At 41.3% G+C, this 23,663-nt stretch overlaps 1 long non-coding RNA gene across 1 annotated transcript; it reads left to right on the plus strand.

The window, feature by feature from the left end:
- The first annotated feature begins 4,612 nt into the window (after window positions 1-4,612).
- LOC310761394 lies at window positions 4,613-5,429 on the plus strand. The gene is made up of 2 exons (XR_014547464.1): window positions 4,613-4,710; window positions 5,257-5,429. It is a non-coding gene; the product is annotated as an uncharacterized lncRNA (long non-coding RNA).
- The last annotated feature ends 18,234 nt before the right edge of the window (window positions 5,430-23,663 follow it).

The following is a 23,663-nucleotide window of genomic DNA, read 5'->3' on the forward strand; positions in this document are numbered from 1 at the left end:
CCCCACCCCATACCACTCATCATCACTAGGACATCACTATTCTATGTTATCCAACATATAGAGAAAGCAGGGGACCATTATGCAGCTCATTAGCTACTGCCCTCACGGTATCCTAATCTTCAGTGAAAGAACTGGGACTGAAAGACCAATAAAACATGGGGATGTACTGGAGCTAAGTTATAAGCAAGCACAATATGTGAGTCTGCATAATCTATTTTCTGCTTCTGTTAAGCCGGGGGACCTTAATTTATAATTACTGTGCTTTTTGGAGAACACGCCATTCTGTAAGCACCTGATCCCTCCACTTTAATCCCAGGTATTTTGGTCCTAGAATAACCTTGGTTTCAGTTGAGTTAGAATATTGACAAAGTGTTAAGCCGAATTTTCCCATCGAAGCAAGTGCATTAAACCATGCAGTGAGATGCAAGAATAAACCACGTCAAAAATATTATTATGATCCATGGGCTTTCATATTATAGGGACATTCACTTAAAACAAAGAACCGGTATGAGTAAAAAAACCAAAAAACTCTTCAGAACAGGATGTACTGTATAGTCAAGGAACTATCTTGAATATAAACACTATTACTACGATAGATTCTTTTTGTGAAACATTTGAGCCTACTCACAGCAAGTAAGACCACGCCTTTCTTTCGATCACCTTGTTTCACTAAATCATTGTGTTTTGTTTTTGAGTACTAGAAGCCAGCTTTAAAGTTATATATATGTAACCACTCTTCAAGCTTAGGTTATGAAAACAAAATTAAACCTTGAACTAGCTGTCAGGCTGATGGTTACCTCCTTGCAGCAGTTTATTGGCAACTGCTGTTGGCATGGAAACAGCTTAGTTGAATGCAAACATAACATCCTGATATCATTCATGATGTCACAAACAGTGTAAGCTCCAAGTCTTGGCAAAGTCTGATATAGCTAACAGTTGGACCAAGTCTACACACTGTCATGATGGATGCTCATAGCAGGTGATGAAGGGGTTTATTTTGGAGCTATATTAAGTTTTCATATGGGTGTAGTTTTGATCTGATCTGCAGATTGGTTTGTCAGCCAGTACCCATAAAAACTGAGGTCAAGGTCAATCAATACTAAAAAGCTTTGCCACTGATTCAAGACATAGCTTTGCCAATGTCATGGAACAGTCAGTGCAGGAACAGTTACCAGCCCGTATTAAGAAAAGCTGGAAAGGAAAACACCTTTGTGGCTATCTCCTATCGAGGCTATTACTATTAAGAGAGTTAATATGGACAAATAGTGGGCAGCTTACAGGGAATTGCTGTGGGACGCAAACTGAAATCAATGGAAAATGTAAGGAGCCATGTTACGGACTGGTTACAATATCATCAGTTACATGAAATGTTTAAATTAGATAGAAAAAAAATGTTTTTTCGAACCAAAGCTCACAATTCAAAAAAGAACTTCTACAAAACAAAGAGAAACTTTTGTCTAAAATGTATAATCTGTTATTGGACTGGGAAACAAAAGGCGGGCAGTAGATATAGGACACAATATAGATTTTAACCTCTGGGAAAAACTCTGGAAAAGTGACTTGAAGTTTACAGCATGTTATTCTTTGAAGGAGAACTACTTGAAAATGATTCACATGTGGCATTTAACTCCGAGTAGGCTTGCTAAGATGTATAAGACTGAATCAGGTAAGTGTTGTAGATGCAAAGAGGTGGAGGGAACATTCTTTCATATGTGGTGGACATGTAAAAGAGTAAAAGAATACTGGGAAATGATCCATAATGAATTGGAAAAAAAAGTTTAAATGTACTTTCCCTCCGAAAATAGAGTCCTTTCTGTAGGGGATAATTCAGACTGAAATTCCCAGGTGTCAAAAAAGGTTATTTATGTATGCTACTACTGCGGCCCGTGTTTTGTTAGCCTGAAGATGGAAAACGAGCAAGGTCCCAACCAAAGAAGAATGGCAACTTAAGATGATAGAATATGAACAACTTGCAGGCTTAACATATAGAAGAAGAGAACAAGAACATATGTTTAAAGAAGATTGGAAAAATTGCTAAATTGTACAAAACAAATTCTAAAATGTGTTGGAAATGTAAAGAGAAAGAGGGCACTTTCTATCAGATGTGGTGGACATGTATTTTGGTAAAGGCTTTCTGAGAAATGATATATAACGAGTTAAAGAAAATATTTAAAAATACATTTGTCAAAAAACCAGAAGCCTTTTTACTAGGTATAATAGGTGAAGAGTTCCCAAGAGAAGATAAAAAACTTTTTATGTATGCAACGACGGCAGCGAGAATGCTACTAGCCCAGAGATGGGAAGAAGGAAGAAGGAGAAGTACCAGCAAAAGAAGAATGGCAGGTGAAACTGATGGAGTATGCGGAAACGGCAAAACTGACATTTCTAAAGAATGGATTAAATTTGTAATTTATTTAAAAGACCACTGTAAACAGTTAAAAACTTTGGCAGGGATGTAAAGACACTTGTAATGTGAAATTTAAAATGGTAATTATGGTTATATAATAGATAGATAAGGGTAAAAGATGCAGTAAATTTAATCTTAAAGATGGAACCCATGGAGGGAGGGAAGGCGGTCTAAGGGTTTGAAAGAACTCTGTATTGTAAAGTTTGAAATGGTTTTGTTTTATATGTATAATTTTTTTCAAAAACTTAATATAAATTATTTTAAAAAGGAAAATGTTTATTGAATATATGGGAAATAATTGTGTACAGCTGAAATCGCTGGCAGCATTAAGATAAATTCAACAGTATAAATAAGTTTTGATGGATGCAATAATGGAATACTGAATGGTATAGTTTTTGTAAAATATGCAGGGATTTCTGATATGTAAAATGAACCATGGAAAGAGTAGAAGGGAAGTCACTGATATATTAAGGATGTAAAATGAGTATTTTAAATTGTAAAACAGAATATATATAGAGAGAGAGAGATAGGAGAGCAGGAAGTATGGAGAAAGAGCTTGCTTAATTCTCCATTGTTCCAAAACAAAGGTGAGCTGTTTTAGGTGAGATATTCAGGGAGAATGAGCTCTAGGACTGTTATGAGTTTCTCAGATACAAATGACATAATATTGTATATACAAATAGTTTATGTTATATATATATATATATATATATATATATATATATATATATATATAACTCTGTTTTTCTTGCGGAAAAAAGAAAATGAAAATTGAGAAAAATAATTAATTCACAATGAGTTGGCAGAAATGTCGTCGCCCCTCCCCCCCCCCCCCCCGTGCGGCTGCAAGCATTTTGCGGTTGTCTTATCTGTGTTGCTGGGCAAACCTGCATGTACCACTGGGTAGAAAAGAACTCCAGTTACAGCATTCATAGTCGGGGAGCACAGGAGAATCTGTTGGAGATGGGAGACTGATGGAATGATCCTGTGAAAGCATGGAATACTTTGTGAAGAGCTTGTCTGAGGGATGCTGGACAACTTGCAAGACTTCTGGACTCAGAGAGCCAAGGCAGCTGCAGAACTTAGCCACTGGGCTTTGCACTTGCTGTGTGGACTAAGGAAGGATTTTGTAAACTAGAACCCTCTCTGGGCTCAGAGAGTAAAGCCTTGTAGCAACTGTAAATAGTGTGGATTATAGCATCTGTGTTTCTGTTTGCCAAGTAAACACCACAGTTGCTTCCTGTGGTGAGCTTAACTGCTTGACTGAATGTCTGTGGTGCCAATAGTCCATTTTGGGCAGCCAAGCCACTACTTGAAAGGGCAGCAAGACTTCTTAAATGGTGGTGGAGTGGAAAACCCTTGACTGCCTTCTATTTATTAAAGGTGAGACAGGTTTTTAATGTTTTAATTAGTTTTTTAAAAGTATTGTTTTGTTGTTTTGTTGCTTTGTTGTTCATTGACTGAAGCTTCTTTGGCAGGAAGGGAAGGATAAAAAATTGATTGATTGATTTAAAAGGTATTTAGATTCTTGCCGCCCTGCCGAAAATTCTTCAATATCTAGTGACTGACGTAACCAGTGACTAGAAGTCAAGAAAAGAAAAACTTCCTTAGGTGGCAGGCTTCAACCTAGTTACAACCTGTAATGAAATAAAACAGTGAAATCTTTGCATTACATTGCAATTTCAATCAGATGTAACCTAATGAGTGAGATGAGTTCCTCAGCACCAGTGAGGATCAGCTGAGCTTCAATTAATGCACTGATTCAATTAAATAAAGCTTGAAACTCAGAACGTAATCCATGCTCAACCCTTGAGATTGAGTGGGAAGAAAACTAAATAAATAGTTTGTAGCTCTTGGAAAGAAAAGTAATTAATTGAATGTTAAAGGTGATTCCTTCCTACCTTGGCATTTCACAACTTTAAAGTTACATTTAGTTGCATTTGAACTAAGTATAATTGTGTTTCAGATTACACAGAAAAGAAGAAGAAACAGCAAAGATTTATGCAAGATGAGCTGATTGGCCCAATTCACACCCATCAGTTCTACAAGGGAAAATGAATTGCTGTTTCAATTACTATTGCCACCAGTTGAAGGAAGGAAAGCTGAGGCTTCACTTTTAAAATAAATATACTGATTTTGATGTTTTGAAGTAAAGCCCTACAATTGCATAAAAAAAAATTTTTAGGAGCAATACCCCAGAAAAAAAAAATTGGAAAAGGCAACCCCCCCCCCCAAATGAGGCGAGAAATACTAACAATTTTAAAGCTATTATTAAGAAGACACTTCAGCAGCTGATGGACTTTGTAAGTGGCTATTAACTTTTTGTCTCTGCTAAAAGGCTTTTTATAAAAAATGGAGGCAGAATAAAGCAAGAGAAGAGTGATGAAAGTAACATATTAGAAACTACCTAAGAAGCAATGACTAGCAATGAAGGATCATTTTGAAAAAAGCAAAGGTTAACAGACTCTCATCCTCAGCTCCTTGCTTCTAAAAATTTGAAAACATTTTAACACCGTAGCCCCTGCCCCCAACTCGCCTTGCATAGGTTTCACTTCACTCTACTATGTGAAGGAGATTTTGGCAACTGAAGTCTGTAACAGTTGTTGATTTCAAAACACCTGGGAGCAAGGTGAGCTTACTGCAAGCCTGCAGAGCTTAGAACCCAGTGACACTAGTAGCTGGTGGCATGTTATGGTGGAGATGCTAACTTCTCAGGAGGGTTGATGGTGCTCATTTGGGGAGGAGGAAGGCAACTGCAAGGTCAGCATGGTGCAAACACAGCATTGCAATCCATCCGGCACTCTTCCTAATGCTTTTCTAGATTATTATTTTCTTTTGCGGAGAAACAGAGAGAGAACATTGTGAAACCAGGGGGCACCAGTGCAGATCCAAACCAGAACCTCACTTCTGCCTCTTCACATTCTTAATGAAGGCAGGGGCTGGAAACCATTTTTCCCAGCACAGGACAGGTTAAAAGAAAGTTACCAGATATTTTTCAAAGAATCCGGGGACACTTTTTTTTTTTTGAAAAGAGAAAAAAGAAGTTATTTTTTAAAAAGGTTTTTAAAATTAAGAAGTAATATCTTCTCTTCTGTGGTCTCCTCTGTCGTGTGGCCTTCCTCTGGACCCTGGCCTGCTCTCTTGGAGCACTAGCTGCCGTGGAATAGGCTCGGGTCGGGCTTGGGCTCAGCCGTGTGTCCATGCCCTCCCAGTGCTCTCCTACCTCTCCTCCTCAGCGGCGGCGGTGGCAGCGGCATGGCAAGGTTGGGGCTCCCCTCTTTTTTGTCCTTCCTCTTTCTCTCTCTTCCTTCTCCTCCTCCTCTTCAATGTCTCCCTGCGTCAGCTCTGGGGTTTTCCTGGCCCTGGAGCGCCGCTGGGCAATCGGCCGGGCGCTCTCACACCCGGCTCAATTTGGGTCAAGGGGGGGTGTCAGCAGTTCCCCCAGTTGACGTGCCAGGTGTCCCTGGTCCCCCCTCGCAAATGGTGGTGACAGCAGCAGTCTCAGCAGCCCGGAGCCAGCCTGGTAGTGCAGTTGGCTCTGGCTGGCTTCAGGAGCTGCTCAATGCCATGGTGCCCGCCATTTTGCTTCGCTGGAAGTCCCCATATGATGTGTCTTTTGCCATTGAACCAATCACGCAACATTCATTCCCTACTAATAAATCTACAGCACTTAAAATATAAATCCGGGGACATTAAATGAAATCCGGGGACATTCTGGGGACAGATTTTGTCCGGGGACAGATTTTTAAATCCAGGGACTGTCACCAGGAAATGGGAATGTCTGGTAAGCATATGTTAAAAGGCAATTGAAAGTGATATGTTTGAAAAATAAAATAGTATTTTCTGCTTTGAAAGCTATTACTCTGAAGCATATAATGGCAGACATGGTGATGAATATATAAAGACAGCCTGAGAAATGTGATATTTAACCCTCATTATATACCTGCATGAATGGTGTCACTACAGAATGCAATACTTTAGTGTTTATCAAATTGAATTGTGGTGTATGCTCAAGGGCTGTTTTGTAAAACAAATCTTGTTATTGCTTTTCACTTAGCATCTGAATCATTGAGAAGGCTCTTCAGATCATCCTAAACATGGTATATTTCACAAACCATGAGCATCCTCTTCTATTATTTTAATTTGTATGTTGGATGCAAATCAAAGAAGTTCAATAAAAAATGAATAAAATATTACTCAAGAGGCTGGAATTTCAAATCAACACTTTAAAGCAGGGATGGTGAGCCTCCAGGCCTCCATGTGTTCTTGGACTTCAACTACCATGAGCCTTGACCAGTATGGCCAGTGATCAGGGATGCTGGGAGTTGCAATTCGGTAACATCTGGGAGGGTCACAGGTTTCCTATCCCTGCTTAAAAAGATGCACATTTTTCATAATAACAGGGTAAAATAAGACAGGGCAACAAACAATGAATTGGACAACTTCATAGTTTACTTCTCCCACCCATTAGTCGAGGGGCTGCAATTGAAAGAACTGAACAACAGGACACTGGGAGTGCTGGGAGTTTATGGAGCCGTCCCCAATTTGTGCCGGCAACCATGAGAGATAATTCAAGCAGGATTCAGGAGTACTATACATGCTGGTGCTCTTGATACAGAACCATAGAGGGGAAGAACTGTGGAACTAGAAAGAGATCCAGTGATAGAAGGTGGAGGTTTTCAGACTTTCAATTGTTTTGTGAGACCCCTCCACAAAAAAAACACCCACCCTTATACACATTTCTGTTTGGCCCTTATGCCCTTAAAGCACCTGGCAATCTTATCTTATCTTATTACTTATCTGACAGGTAAAGGAGGGATTGTTAAAAGGACAACCATGTGTGATAACCATAAAAGCTGTGGAGGCTAGGAAGAAACATACCATTTAGGGCTCATCCAGACTTAGGTCTCAGCTATACAGATGCAAATAAAACATTTAAAGTGTGTTGTAAAGTGCATTATACAAATGTGACACTAGATGGCGATGGTGAGCTATGACAAATTCAATCTATTTTTCAAAACTTTTTTTTTTTAGTGTTTTTTTCACCGTGTTTTTTATATGTGTCTAGATTCCACCTTACACACATCCCACCCCTTTCCCTCTGGAAAAACCCAATCTTCACCATTGAATCAGAGCAATTGTCAACTGGGTTTTCCATGGGTTGATGTTTGCTTCGATTCAGCGCTAAAGAACAGGTTTTCCCAGGCAAAGTGGAAGCACAAACAGAAAACCACTCGAACCCATGCTTCCTAGGCATGGGACTAGCGGAAGTGAGAACAAGCATTAGTCACCCATTGTAAGTTTGGCAGGTTAAAGTGACGCGGTCGTTAAAAATAATCGCCCTTTTAAGTTTACTCATTCTTCCTGTCAACTCCTTGCAGTGCTCACAATCGTATTTTAAGAGTTTGGGATCCTTCCTATAATCAGGTGATCCTAGGTGGGGCTCTGGGATGGAATATGGATTACTGGCACGGAGATGGGGCACAATATTGCACTGATTACTCTCCCTCTCTCTCTCCTATTCTAAGGCCCAATTCTCAAAATGGAAACCCTTGTTTTTGCAATTAAAAACATGCCTCTGTTTTGTTAGTCTCTGTAATGCATATATACCCCCCGCCTCACTTTTACAGTGGGAAAAACCACTGTTCCAAGTGAGGTGAGGTGGTTACATCCGCTTGCCCTTCCCCAATTACAGCCCTGCATCCTACACAGGATTCTATTAATTAAAAGCTGAACCTCAGTTATCAGGCAATTATGTAAAATGCATTCATTGCCAAAGGCAATTGGGGGAGAAACGTAATTTGTGATAATGAGTCTTTCCACTTATCACCTATGATTAATAAACACAATAGAAATATCATAGGTCACTAAATAGCATCGGGGTGTTTTAACAGTAGAATGACTAGCAATCTACAGGTGAGGGGGAAATGCTAAAAACTGAAACCTATTCAAGTGTCACTCCACCAGGTGAATTACTGTAATCACTGAATTTGAATTTGGTCTTTATGTATTTGCAAGGCCTTAAAGAGGAACATCTCCTTGCAGGAAGAAAAGATTTCACACAGAGAGCAAACTCTGAATGAGGAAGGCTTAGAAGTAATCTGCAGACTGCTGATCTTTAATTGCCACACAGCGATGCACAAATGTTCACAGAAACTATAGATAATTTTGCAAATCTCTCTTTTTTCATTCTCTTCCATTGTACCAAACTCCAGCTCCCATAGTTCTATGGGGGAAACCATGGCTATTTTAAAATGGTACCATAGTGCTTTAAATATATGATGTGGATGTGGACAGAATCTGTCCACCCTTTACCCTTACTACCTGGGCCCTCCATATCACACATAGATGTATGCCGATGGCACCCATCTTTTCCAAGTCCCCAGTATGCGGGCTATATATCTCTGTTTATATTTCTGTTCAGGCAAAGTGTGTGAGGCTGGCAGTGAAGAGAATAAGAGAATGAGCAGGGTATTTCCTCTTGCATGTAGAAGTCTTGCTTCAGGATGCTTGAGGAATCGACACAGCAAAAAGTCATTTTTAGATGTTATGAATTTACACTATATGCAATTATCCATAAATCAGACTGTCTATTCCCACAAGTCCATGTGCCATTTCAAATCCTAAAATGCAGTTTCACATATCTGTGGTTAAACTATACCTATATAATAGTGCAATGACAATAAATCATAGAATTGTAGGCCCACAAGGGTCATCTAGTCCAACCTCCTGCAATGCAAGAATCTTATGCCCAACATGAGGCGTGCACCTATGACTCTGAGATTAAGAGTCTCTTGCTCTACCAGCCGAGGCTTGCCGATCAGAAGGTCGGCGGTTTGAATCTCCGCGACGGGGTGAGCTCCCGTTGCTCGGTCCCTGCTCCTGCCCACCTAGCAGTTCAAAAGCACGAAGTGCAAGTAGATAAATAGGTACCGCTCTGGCGTCTGCGTCTGGACCTAATGGTCAGGGGTACCTTTAACTTTAATTTGGTTTACAACCATAATCCATTCCGGAGGTCCATTTGTAAACCAAAACAGGTTGTAACCCAAGGCGCACTTTCACCAATGGGGCCTCCCCCCCAAAAAAATTGTTTGTTATCCAAAAAAAATGGGTTGTAATCCAAAAAAAGTTTGCAAACTGGGACACGCACTTCTGGGTTTGATATGTTTGTAATCCAAAACGTATGCAAACCAAGATGTATACAAACCAAGGTGCCACTGTACTGTTGCAAGATATGTGAGGATAATGATATGTGTCCAGGAATCAAGGTCCTCTGTTCTAGCTATGAAACCTTTCCATAATAAATATTTTAAAAATCCAGGACTTTGCACCCAAGTGCTAATGAGCAGCACAGGACCAGTCTGCAGTGTGGTGTGTGAATCTCAGGTAAGAGTGCGAGTGAGAGAATGGGGTGGTCACTACAAACAGCCCGACTCTACTGAGAGAGCCAACACAGGCATCTCTGAAGAAGTAACCTCAAGTTTATGAGCAGATGTCAGCACTGTGATAAACATTCTGCGCTTGTTCCTAGAAGTGAAAGACGTGACTAGCAAATACTTTATTTTCAGCTCAAGGCTGAAAGGCACCTGGAAGGATGCATTTATGGGAGCAGAAATATTGGAAAGTGTCCTTCACTAAGCTCCACTTTACATTGCTTAAGAACAAGAGCTGCTATTGAAATCTCCATTAGTCAAAAGGTGGCTGGTGAAGCATCTCCTCACAGGCCAGCAGTGCATGGGGGGGGGGGAATCCCAACTGAGATGCTATTAAGCCATTTCTCACTCTTTCTTCCTTGCCTTCAGCCAGAGTACGGCTCAACCAATCTCTTTCTTTTCATTACATCTACAGTGGAACCTCGTGTTACGTACCGTCCTCCTTACGAACGCTTCAGGTAATGAGCTCCGCTCACCTGGAGGTAGATGCTCCTGGTAGTGAACTTTGCCCCGGGATGCGAGCGGAAGTCGTGCTCCAGTGGTGCGGAGGCCCCATTAGCTAAAGTGGTACCTCAGGTTAAGAACGGTTTCAGGTTAAGAACAGACCTCCGGAACGAATTAAGTTCATAACCGGAGATACCACTATATCTGAATATGCATGGTATTTACACAAACCTTGTGCAATAATTAAAACATTTTTATAGGCACGTATTTTCACCATCTTTTAATCCTGATCTCTCCTTTGATTCAATCCAGCATCTTCCTTGGCTCTCTCCTGTTCCCTCCTTTTTAGGAATCAAATTGAATGCCCTTGAATAAATTTCTGCATCTCCTGCTTTCTCTTCCTTTCCTCCTGACCAGCTAGGGTGCCTCCTTTCTCTATGGGTTTAACCTGATAATTTCTAGTGTAACCAAAGGCCTGTCTTTGAAGATCCGTAAAGGTAAAGGGACCCCTGACCATTAGGTCCAGACGCAGACGACTCTGGGGTTGCGGCACTCATCTCGCTTTTATTGGCCAAGGGAGCCAACATTTGTCTGCAGACAGTTTTTCCAGGTCATGTGGTCAGCATGACTAAGCCACTTCTGGCGAACCAGAGCAGCGCACGGAAATGCCGTTTACCTTCCCGCCAGAGCGGTACCTATTTATCTACTTGCACTTCGTGCTTTTGAACTGCTAGGTGGGCAGGAGCAGGGACCGAACAACGGGTGCTCACCCTGTTGTGGGGATTCGAACCGTGACCTTCCGACCGGCAAGCCCTAGGCTCTGTGATTTAGACCACAGCACCACCTGCGTCCCCAAGGTACCACTGTACTAAAGAAGGGCAAACTTCTGAATGTTGCCGTGGGTTTTGCCTCACCAAAAAAATCCACACATGGCACCCTTTTATTGAGCTTAAAAATAATAAGCACGACAAGCTCAGCAAAGCACAAAGGCTGGAGTGGGCAGTACAGGAGAAAGCTGTATTTGACTAGAACTGGAGGAGTTGCTGAGTCTTCTCCCAATGACACAAGAGCAGCACACATGCTGTTAGGCAGCAAGGTGAATGCAATAAAGTTTAAGTAGCATTGGTAATGGCCGTGTAGCCCTAATAAATCCTAAGCAGACCTTCAGGTTCGTACTCTGATAATGATGTTACAACTACAGTTACGGTTTATTTATTTAACCAAGGGCAAAGTTGTTGAGTCAGAGTTTCATTTTCAAGAAAGGCCTGACAAGCCAAGTGGCAGTAATGATGCCGTACATAAGGAAGGACTTTGCAAAATCAAACAGTCATCACGTACGTCTTTAAGAAAACAAATAAACAAACCAAAACACCCTCACCTTAAGAAGGGCACTTTAGTTTTAAATTAGGATAAATTGAAGTAATGCAATGTGGAACATTAGGGCAGCCATTAAACAAGAAAATGAAACAGGCCTGCACACCTTGGGCCACATTCAAGCCAGGCGTTTAAAGCACTAGGAGGCCACCTTAAACCGTCATGGCTGCCCCTAAAGAATTCTGAGAGCTGAGAGCTGTTAAGAGGCCCCTATTCCTCCTGCAGAACTACAGTTCCCAGAATTCCCTGTGACGAGGTGTTGCTTGTTAAACCGCTCTGGGAACTGTAGCTCTGGAAATGGAATAGCAGTGTCCTAACATGTCTCAGCACCCTTAACCAATGGCAGCACTCATAATTTTTTAGAGGGAAGGCATGACACAGTGAGGTAATGTATGGTGTGACCATGGCACTGGTGACTCTCAAGTTGAACTGTGTGTGGTGACTCTGCCAGATGCATGCTAGGACTCTTGTTTTCCCAGTTCTATTCAGCAGAACAGGAAAATTCAATATCAAGTTTTGTGTGGACCACCATATATGGCAGGGATGGGGGTTGAATTTGTTTAATTTCTCTCCCCCACACATTGGTGGATCGATCTGATTCAACACTGCCAAATGTGCTTGCAGATTGGAACACAGCATGTACTCAAATTATGCACTTCTCTGGATTTTGCAATGCAGTTTCAGTGTGGGGAAAGTGTTCACAAAAATATGTATTTTATCCAAAAGAGCCAAATGTAAAGTGGCATGGAAATTATATAAATAAACAGAACATAACCAACTCTTGATCACAATCTTAGAGATTTATTCATTTATCTACATACCAATAGATTAAACCAAGTTAATCACTGAGGTAGCTTAAAATTATTAAAACAATGCAATATAAAATAATATGAACATGCCATGATAAAAAAGAGCAAAAAATAGAAGCACCAGAACACATACTCATGGCAGGGGAACAACACTTACATCATCCCAAAGGCTTGGTGAAATAAATATGTCTTTACAATTTGCTGATAAATCATTACAGATAGAACCAATTGGGTTTTCGGGGAGAGAAAGGGATTATCTATTGTTGCACAATTGCAGCAAGGAAAACAATAGAGGATGTGCTAATGATATTTAAAAGTGAGTTTAAAATAAAAATAATCTCTAAGAGTTGTATATAACAAAGCCATTATGCTTGCAGAACAATTTCCAGTTGTGAAACCAAATTTACTATCCCACGCCTCCTCCTATGCCCTGCTCAAAATGTTGTGGAGGGCTGGGGCGGGGGAACCCTCAAGCAGGGAGAGGAGAAGGAGGGGATGTTTTGTTGCATGAGGAGAAGTTGTTGCACAAGTTTAATTACTTTCACGGACACAAAAATAAAAGTCCAATGTATATGGGATTCTCAAGAGAATTTATTAAAGGATAAACAAAAAGGGTTTTCACTATTATTTAGGGAAATGGCGGGGGGGGGATGGCTAGGTCTCAATCTTTAACAAACTTTAGTGGACAAATTTATCTAGCTAGTGAGTTCATTAAACCTCTTGTTTTTGCTGTCTAGGCTATAATATATGGCTGGTAGGTTGTGTTTTGCTTGATGGGACCCAAGTTAGCATGATGTTTACACAGGCCTTAGAAAGCATTTTGCCAGCCCAATGAAGGGGTACTGATTTCTTATAAGAGCAGACTATCCTCAGTTGCCATGGTAAAAATCCCCAGGAATCATTTCTCTTTTCTACAACCAGTTTGTTGTATGATAACATCCGATTAGAAATTCCACCACCTTCACCAGTGTAAATTTTTAATGTAGTCACATTTGGCAGGATTTTATATCCTTATATGCATGCATACATACATACATACAAAATACACAGGAAGATAACTCTGATGCTGTTGCATCAGATATGCTAGCCTACAGATCTGAAGTCAATGAATCTCGGAGATTTTGGGGAGAAAGTAGGTGAGAAAGAGAATAAATCCATGAATTTTACATTGAGTTCAAATAATTTATATGCTTCCTAGAGTGCTCAGAACCTTCCACTCAGCCTAAGCATGACTCACCAACAGAGCCAAGCCAAATAATTTCCAGTGAATAATGTATGTGGTGAATTGCAGTTCTTTCTCGGTTTGTAAGCTGTGAGCAAAAAAGAGAAAGAAAAGTTGTGATTTTCCTCATTTTATTTCAGTGTAGTGCTTAGAATCTGATTCCCAGGTTGCTTCCACCTTTCAGAATTCCTCCATGAATTACTGCAAATGCTGAAGAATTTTGCATTTTTTCCCATGTAGCAGGAAAGTCTCCCCTTCCATTGTTTTCTTACCCCATAAGCAGTTTAATAAGAGCACGGTCAGAGCACACAACCCTTTGACAGATTGCATGCATGCAGAAATCTGTTATAGTTTATTATTTTCCATTGTAGACTGTACATAAAAACATGAGGGGCATTTTTGAGAAACTTCCTAAATTTAACTGTAAAGTTAGATTGAAGAGTGTGGTGTTCAGTTTTTTGGTTCATCTTCACAGCTGGGGGAAATTTGAGGAAGGAGTTTTTGCAGTGCTCAAAATGCACCCCCGTTTTCACTCATTTGCATGTTCAGACCCAGAGACCTCCCCCCTAAATAAAGACACATTTGACTCAAATTTTAGTTTTGGTTTTTGACAGAATTTAGGCTATAACTTTATTGATTACAGAAAAGTGAGTGGTTGCGCAGGCTCTGGTTCAACTAGCTCCCTACACCCTTGCAGGTAGCGCTGACCCAGAGCTCTATCATAGGTCAGCCAAGGGTGAACACCTGAGGCAGGTGAAAGGCCTGGGAACAGACCCTGTTCACTCCCCAGATGCTCCCCTGGACTCAGGGACAGGCACAACCCCCTCTCAGGGGTTGACCAAACCAAGTTGAGTCCCTGGATTGCTTTAACGGAATACCCTTCACATAGGGATGGTGAGACCGTTCTCCCATCCCTATCTCATGAACCAGTGCCTATCTCGAACCTTACAAGTTGTGACGAATTGCTACGTGGCAGGCGAAACCCAAATGGCTACAGCCAAGTGGGGAAAATTCCTGCCGTGCCCCGTCCCAACAACAGACGACACAGGACGGCATATCAAGGTCAATTGCAAAATGCCCTAAAGTTAGGGAGAGGTGGGCGGGTGTTCCGATGCATGAGCCAAAAGAGGAAGCTCTGAGACACATGCATGGGTTTATATAGGTCCCACGATCTTTTTACACTGCACCCATTGGCCAGATTAAATCCAGCAATGAGGGACCTACCAATCGGGTGTTGTGGCTATCCAATAGACCCACCCACAATCAGTGTCCAGGTCTCACTGCAACACGTGCCCTCTTTTAGGGAGGGCACAATTTATCAGGGAATACTCCAAGTGGCACCAAGAGGAGAAAAGGGGCAAGCACATCCCCATTGCCCTAGAAAGAGAGACTTTGACCCCAACACATACAGAGTGGGGCTGAAGTTCTGTGGCAGAGCACTGGCTTTTCATTCAGAAGGTCACAGGTCCTGTCTCAAACCCTGGAAAGCTGCAGCCAGTGAGCAGAGACAATACTGAACTAGATGGACCAATGGTGTGACCCAATATAATGCAGCTTCCTAAATTCCTGAGAGAGTTAAAGAGCATAGCAGAAGGGCCCATGTGCATTTATATACTGATATCCCTGTGTGATCTGGAGAAAGCCCTATGCACATACAGGGGGCTATGCATTATTTCTCTGCAGATGTTTAATTGAATGCATTTAGGTCAGAGGGGTGGGCCTGCTGCCCAGATCCTTCTTCCCCCTCCATACACATTAATTTACCATAATTATATCATTTCAGTGCTCGGTGACAGAGTGCATGTTTCACAGCAGAAGGTTCCAAGCTCAACTCTAGGCATTTGCAGCTAGAGCTGGGAAAGTTTCTTCTCAGGAAAGAATATTCTGACATGTTTCCCTTTTTTGAGCTCCTTCACCCCTGGAGAATATTTAGTGAAATAGCTTTACCTGTTTTGCCATCTGTGAATCTTGGGTTCAGTTGTGGAGTCATTTTCAATATCTTCCTATATACATAAAAATGTAAGGCTGTCATCGCACAGCCCCCATTGGGGAATTTGTAGTGCCACATCACAGTACTGGATTTGCATGAAGTCAAAGCACTGCTCCCATTGGATAACCTGCAGTGCTTCATGACAATCCTGGATTTGATGCAGGAAGTTACCATGGAAGTGGCTTGTGGGAAAGGGGATTACACAAAAGGAGGGGGAGGCATAGACATGGAGGTGAAGGTGTAAATGGGTGGAAAGTGAAGCTGCTGAAAGGAAGGGAGAATTGGCTTCAGCAATGGGATTGGGAAGGTTAAAAGCAATGTTATTAGTTGCATGGGGTGAGAAGGGGAAGCTCTGGTGGTTTAATATAGTGGGGAATGGCAGGGGTTGGTGAGTGGAATGAACAGGGGCCCAGCCCCTAGCTGTTTAGTATTAGTAAAGGTCCATTAGGTCCGGTCGTGACCGACTCTGAGGTTGCAGAGTTCATCTCGCTTTATTGGCCGAGGGAGCCGGCATACAGCTTCTGGGTCATGTGGCCAGCATGACTAAGCCGCTTCTGGCGAACCAGAGCAGCGCACGGAAACGCCGTATACCTTCCCGCTGGAGCGGTACCTATTTATCTACTTGCACTTTGACGCGCTTTTGAACTGCTAGGTTGGCAGGAGCAGCGACTGAGCAACGGGAGCTCACCCCGTCGTGGGGATTCGAACCTCCAACCTTCTGATCAGCAAGTCCTAAGCTGTGGTTTAACCCACAGCGCCACCCTTGGTTAGTGTAATATCATTAAAATAAGCATTAGGCTTGGTCCTACCTCCTTTCAGTCTACCTCTCTCAGCCCGTTGCTTCCTTGATCTGTATAAACCCTGGATATTTAAGCCCATCTCTATCTTGTGTCCATTTTCAGTGTGCTCAGTTATAGGTCCGTTATATCGTATTTTTGCGGGGGGGGGGTAAGTATGGAAAATACATTTAAATTGAACACATTTTATATGCCATTTCCCCCTAAAATACTCATTCTTGTAAATTTATCATTATATTTCCCTGTGAAATTCACATTTTTGTGTGCCGTCTTCAAACCCAAACTCGAAGACTGGTGAATCAAGTCTGTTTGCTATAAAATTTGGACAGGGCATATTTGTCCTCTGGTGCCTAATGTGAACTAAAAAGAGATTTTCATTCAACATTAAGTGAGTTGAAATTTCTCAAAAGAGAATTTTCCGAGGGGAAAAAAACCTATTGGAGGATTATACCTTCTCCTCCCTACCAAAAATATTTGTCAAAATGCTTTCTAATTTTGCAGGGAGAATGTTTTGAAAGGCATTTTTGTTCAGCCCTGCTTTGAACCATTGAGAAAGGCAAAACTGTTGTGCCTCCCATTCAAGTCTTTCTGCAGTCTCCTTGGGTACCTTCCTCCCAGCTTGTTAGGGACAGCAAGATTATGATTTTAGCCACATCGTTTGGGAGTGAAAATAGGGATGAAAGAGCAGGGAAGACGGCTGGGCAGGCCACAATTTAATGACCCCTGGGAGCAGGCCCAAGCGTTCCCATTGGCCCACCACCAGGCGAATGCCCATCCAAGGTCTCCTGGCATTGGCTAATAGTCAGCAGCCAGGTGATCCTACCTGCCACTTGCTGGATCACTTGCGTGGCCCAATACCTGGTCGCAACACTGCCCACTGTAGATTGTGAGCAGACTTGGAGGACAGAGCCCACCTCGCCACATTCCTTCTGCTGCTGCAGAGAATTACGCAATACATTTGTGTCTAGAAAGGTGTTTGAGTAACTGGAGAGATAGCATAGTCCTTTGCTCCTTGGCTGTTACTGCTGCTTATTGCTTTAGTGGATTTCGACTTCGTTGAGGTTTTCATGGCTGTATTTTATAGTGCAGTACTTTAAATGCCCTGTTGGTTTGAGAACCTGGTGTAGACATGTAATTAAATAATTAACTAACTAATTAAAAGGTATCATGAAACGACTGTGTGATCACCGGTCAAACAGACCATTTCCCCCTACTAAAGAAACCGCTTGCATAATATAAGCAAGATGTAAGTTCTGAAGATCAAAGAACACATTTCATTTGCTTTGATGTATCTTGGGATACTAGAGTCTTTATGCTTTGAACTCACAAAACTCCTACTATTAAATGTGGAGGGAGAATTCTTATTTATTTATTTATTTATTTATTTATGGAGTTCAAGTGTTGTACCTTAATCTTGTGGGTTTCATAGCAACAGTAACTTGAAAGATGGGAAACTTTGCTAGCTATTGTGTAAAGGAGAGAGAAATAGTAGTTTTCAGAATTCACAAGGTACAATGAATGAAACTGCTGAACACCAGACACTAATTAGACTATAGTTCCAACACAAATCTAGGTATGTAAGTCCACCAGTTTCAGGAAACTGATATGTGACTATTAGGGCAAGTGACTTTTTGGGGGTGGGTGGGGGGAACGGGACAAATAACCAAATGTAGACAAATTGCCCTTTCCTGTGTCCTGTCTGGCTAATGCTAGTATGATGAAAATGGGGGAGGGGTGTCTTTTACTGTTCCTGTGTGTGTGTGCATGCGCACGCACACGCACACGGATGAGAAAAGGTTTCTTTTCCATTTACCGTACTTTCCCGTGTATAAGACTAGGTTTTTTTCCCTTAAAAATCATGCTAAAAAGTGGTGGTTGTCTTATACATGGGTAGTGCATAGGGTGGACATTTGATTGGGTGCTGCCATGGCTGTTAGCAGCTATTGTGCATATTATTGGTTGCTGCATCAGTGGGTGGTGTTGATTGGCCAGTGCTGCGGCAATTGGGCGGGCGATTGGCAGCTTCTGCTGGTGAGGGGACAGACAGGAGGCAGATTTTGTGACGCATGTGTGTGAGTGATTTGCGGCATTCCCCCCTTTAAAAAACTCAACAACCCTTGGTAATCGACCCCAAACAAAACTCTGGGCAATCCTCCACAAAAAAAGCTCAACAACTTTTTGCCATCTCCCCCCATTTTCTGAAATTTCAGTCCCCCAAAATAGGGGGCGTCTTATACATGGAGACGTCTTATACACAGAAAAGTACGGTATTTCAATAAGGGAAATATATTACACCAGCTGTAATGCTGGTGTAATGTGTCCCCAGTCCCAGCAGTAAGTTGAGGAAAGAGAAAGACTGTGAATTCAGCCTCTCTCAGCATACTCCCTGCATACCTTCTTTGCTTTCTTTCTGTTTGATTTGTTTAGACATTTTCACTGGTACACTTAAAGAACAAGAGAATTTGGGCTTGCAGTGTTCGAAACCTCATTTTATATTTGAACTACAACCTTCCAACACCATTCTTGCAATTACATATATCAGTTAGCTCAATGAATATGGACCGTGAATACCCCACTGACCTGTAATAGGAGGCTGTGTGACATTTGGCTCTGACCTTTGCTTGCTTGCTTTCTCCCCCTCCCTCAGCGAAAAAGAAATATTCACCAGCCTCAGCTGGACTTCCACTGAAACAAGAACAGAACTCAAGCAGATAGTTGAATGAGCCTTGGGCAAAGCCAAAATAAACTGCAAGGTCTTCCATCTTCTAAGCCATTGCTTTATGCAGTCTTCAACTTGCATCCTGCTGCATCCAGTCTCAGCCGCCAGTGATGGAGTGAATACCTGCCTAGAATTGGATGAAATTACCTGGGGCATTCTGAGGGGTGCATCTCTGATAAAAAACACTCACCTTAGTTGCAATGATTAATGATTATTTTATGGATAAATAATAGATTGGGCACCATTGGATACACACAGAAAAATTAATCCAAAATGCCCTTTGGCTATGGTTCCTGGAAATATAAATTACTGAACTATTGGTGTTAGGAAAGGTTGGCATTCTTTTGAAGATAAGTTCATCGCTATCTATCTTCTGAATAGAATGTCATCCTCAAACTTGTCTCAGCCGCTGCCAAAACTAAGAAGTGTCACTGTGCTTATAAAATGAGGAACCTTCACCAGTTCTCATGAATATCTTGTGCTGCAGCCACCAAGTATGAGGCAAACACAGACTGCCTTCTGCACAAGGTAGGTTTAGGAATTATTCCATGGCAAATTATGGATATCAGTTGGTCGGTTGCTTGAGTAAAAAGTTACGGGAACAGAGAAAGGAAAATAATATTTTCTGCAAAAAGTATAAAAAGTTTTTTTTTTAGGTCAAGAACAAAACTAAATGTAGTTTGAGTAGTTATTATTTCAAGATCCTTCTATGAAAAGCTTGGATCTGTGAAGGGATTCAACCCTACTCATCTACCCATAACAATGTAATGTCACTGTATTGTGACTTCTCTACACCCACCCCGCAGTATTGGCTTCCACATGGGGGACACACACAGGTTGTTCAGGCGATGTCCTCATGTTCTAGATCCATTTCATTGTGGTTTCAGACATACTTTTGTACCGAAGCAACTTTTGTTATCCTAATGATGACTTGAGGCAGGGGGAATGTGACCCAACAACTGCTACTGGTGTAATACTTTCTTACAACCTGTTATCAGCAGTCCATGGTGGGCTTCACAGAATATGAACTGGCAGGTTTGTACTTGATGCCCACATGTGTCTTTTAAAGAGCCTTAATGAGTTCAATGGGCCGTTCTCCCAGGGCCTTGTGTATAGCACTGCAGCCATAGAAACCCTTTCTAGGAGTCCACCAACATACAATAACAATTTTAACAAAAAGGCCGAAAGCGGGCGAGTGATTCACTAGGGAGCCATCAAAACGTCAATAAAGGGGATAAAAAAAAAAGTATTTCACTCTGCTAATTAGGGGGCCATATTTTAAAACTGTTATTCAAGACCAAACTCAATTAACACAATAAAAAAACCCTATTTTGAAAACTGGTACATTTGCTTATTACTTATTTCCCTAAAACATTTCTGACTTTTATACAAATATATACAATATTTTTTTTAAAAAAAACAAACAAACCACAAGCAAACACTAAAAACAAAATAAGTAGGAAAATGGGGTTATTTGTACAATAATTTTAAAAAATAAAAGCCTAGCAGTAATTAGCAGCATTATAAACATCCCAAGAAAATGGTGTTTCCATGGTACCTAAATGACACCAAGTTCATCTCTCTGGGGGTGGGGAGCATGTTATGTGGCACAATGGAAGGACTTTTCAGGGCGGGGGGAACAGGTCCCATTCAGTCAGCCTGGTGGTGCAATGGGTAGAATCACTGTGCTTGTAACCTGAACTCATTGGAGGGGGAGAAGAGAAAGAACAAAGCAGTTGGTAATGCCATTGTAGGTAGAGTTGCTATGGGCTTGAGACCCAAGGGAGAAGCGTGATGCTAGGTGAATGGGCAAGGGTGGATGAGAAGGCAGTGCTGAATGTTGTAAACATGATTGCAGTTCAGAATCAAGTAATTGCAGGTTGTCCGAGCTTTCACAAATTCATTTTGATTAATTAGATATAAAGGAGTGGGAGGAAAGTATTACACCAGCAAAAAGGATTAACTTGTAGGCTTCCAAATTAACTAACCCATATTATAAATATGAATAGTAAGCTGTTTTGTAAAATCATACATGGATAAAAGGATAGATTGCAATAAGTATTATCTTAGAGACAAAACAATTTACTTAGGAGGAGAGGCATTATTCTTGATAACAAGGCAGAATTGCTTGCTATAATCATAGTTGTTGTTCCACTCAGAAGGACTATTGAAGAACTATTAAATAAAATGAAGTATCAGAATTAGGCAATGATGGGGTAAGCCATTTGGCCAAAATGAAGTTGTAAAACAACAGGCATACCCCAATAACTTTTTCCTGTTGTTTTCCCTGCTGAAAAAGTAAAGATTCATGTAGAACAAAGCACCATTACTTCAATGCATCCTTCCTAATCTACCATTTTGCTGGTGTGAGCAATCAAGAAAAAAATAAAATAAAATAGTTCTAATCAATAAAAAGTGAGAGAAATAAACTACCATATATGCAGATAATGTAGTAATGACTTTAACTCATAAATTGAAATTGAGATACATATAACAAAATATTGATAAAATGATGATGAAACGGGCTTTTTAAAGCCTTTTTGTAACATAAAGGTGCTATATAAATTAAATAAATAAATAAATAAATAAATAAATAAATAAATGCTAACAGAGAAATGTAACCAACAGCATGTGTTGCTGAGACCTGGATAGGTGAGATGGGTGGGCTTCACCTAACTCAGCTGTTCCCACTAAGATATGCTTTGTAATGCCAGCCCTAACCAGAGGGTCAGGGTGGAGGCATAGCCATTGTCCACAGGAGTTCCAGTTCGATCCTGGGACAGACTTAGGTGGTGTTGGAGCATAGAGAGAGATTCTGGGGAGAAGAAAGTTAAAAGGCTGGGTAGCTGAAAACTACCCAGGAGTTTTTCTCCTGAAGGTCAGCGTATAAAAATATACACAGAGAGAAATACTACCCTATTTAGAAACAATCAGGTGGGGCAGGAGGTGATGGGCACCATATTGACGACCCCAACAATAGTCCATGCAATTGTTGGGTGCCCTGTTTTCTTTAATACAGAACATCCTATCGGACAAAATTAGGTTGCTGTAATTATTTATGGCCTGCCAGGTATGTGATACCAACTGATCAGTTCAGATCCAAACCCTTGCTACAAAAATAATTATAGCCTTCCTTCCTAGCCTATTCTTGAGAATAATGAGTACTTCTTATATCGGAATAAATCTATTATAACAACAGGTAGAATAATACAGTAGAGCAGATATAATGATCTTAAACAGCTAGATACTGCAACATATGGAGTAAGTTCATTGCTGATGATCTGAGTTTTGAGGGGATTAATTTAGTAATGGTGGTGGATGGGTGCTGCATTGGCACCTAATGGGACCTTTTTTCCTATCGCTAACTGCAGTGTGGGGGCAATTTCCATGGAAATCATGGCTGGTGACAAAAGAGGAAAATCATTTCTCTGCATGCTGTGGGCTTGATAAAGTTTCCTCCACTTCCTAGTAATAATTAAAACAAAACCCTGATGGCAGCATTACATTTAGTGTTGTGCAGTTAGGCCCTTTAGTTTGGCCTTTTAGTGTAGTTAGCTATATAACACTGTAAAAAAAACACCTGAGAATGAACAAGTAAACAAATTCAAAACCTAGCCTTGAAAATAAAGCATGTCTGGAAACTCAAAACCAATTCATATTCTACCCCTTTGAAAATCAGTTGCAGGATTGATTCCAGATACCCTGAGAGAAGCCTTAGAATAGATTTGCCATCATTTCTATACAAGCTGTATTTCTCCAAAATGGCCACATAACTAGGAATGTCCTAAATAAGAAGCGAGGCTCCTTGAAGAAAGAGACCTGCTTTGTTGGAACAGGGCCGGCTCTAGATTTGGGGAGAGGCAACCTCTGCCCTCTTCCTTGCCCTCCTTTTGTCTCCTTGACGTCACAGGGCAGGCAATGGTGGCAAAGAGACGCCTTCTCTCACTCACTTGCCTGCCTTCTTCCTCTGGAAGGTGTGGCAGTGAGGCTCACCCACCCAAGGGGGCTCCATACCTCTTAGGTGCCAGTGTTCATTGATAGGAGTGCTGGCTGCTCCCCAGGCACAATTTGCTAAGAGCCTCCTGTGAAACAGCACATCCATGCTTCAGGTCTCTTCTCCTCTGTGAACTCCCTAGCAAGCCTTAAGCAAGTCACTCTCTCTCAGAAAGTCATGCTATGTCAGTTCCTCACCCGCAACACAAGGAGAAACAAACTCACCTATCTTAATAGGCTTGTTGTAAGGTTTACCATGAGGCAGCCCATGTGAATGAACTAAAGATTCTAAAGTGCTATATAAATGCTGATCATTTTTGTAACTGTCCAAATAGCTGTTCTTCGCACAAGGACAATTTTCAAATGGTTTTTGCTGCTTTCGTTTTATATATAGTGAGTCAGTGCTTCAGGGACTCCTTGAACAAATGCTGTTTGTGCACCCAAGGTATTTATCTGGTGGACATTCTAGCAAACC

The sequence above is a fragment of the Podarcis filfolensis genome, assembly GCF_964270895.1.
Source record: "Podarcis filfolensis genome assembly, chromosome: 4".
Classification (NCBI taxonomy): domain Eukaryota; kingdom Metazoa; phylum Chordata; class Lepidosauria; order Squamata; family Lacertidae; genus Podarcis; species Podarcis filfolensis.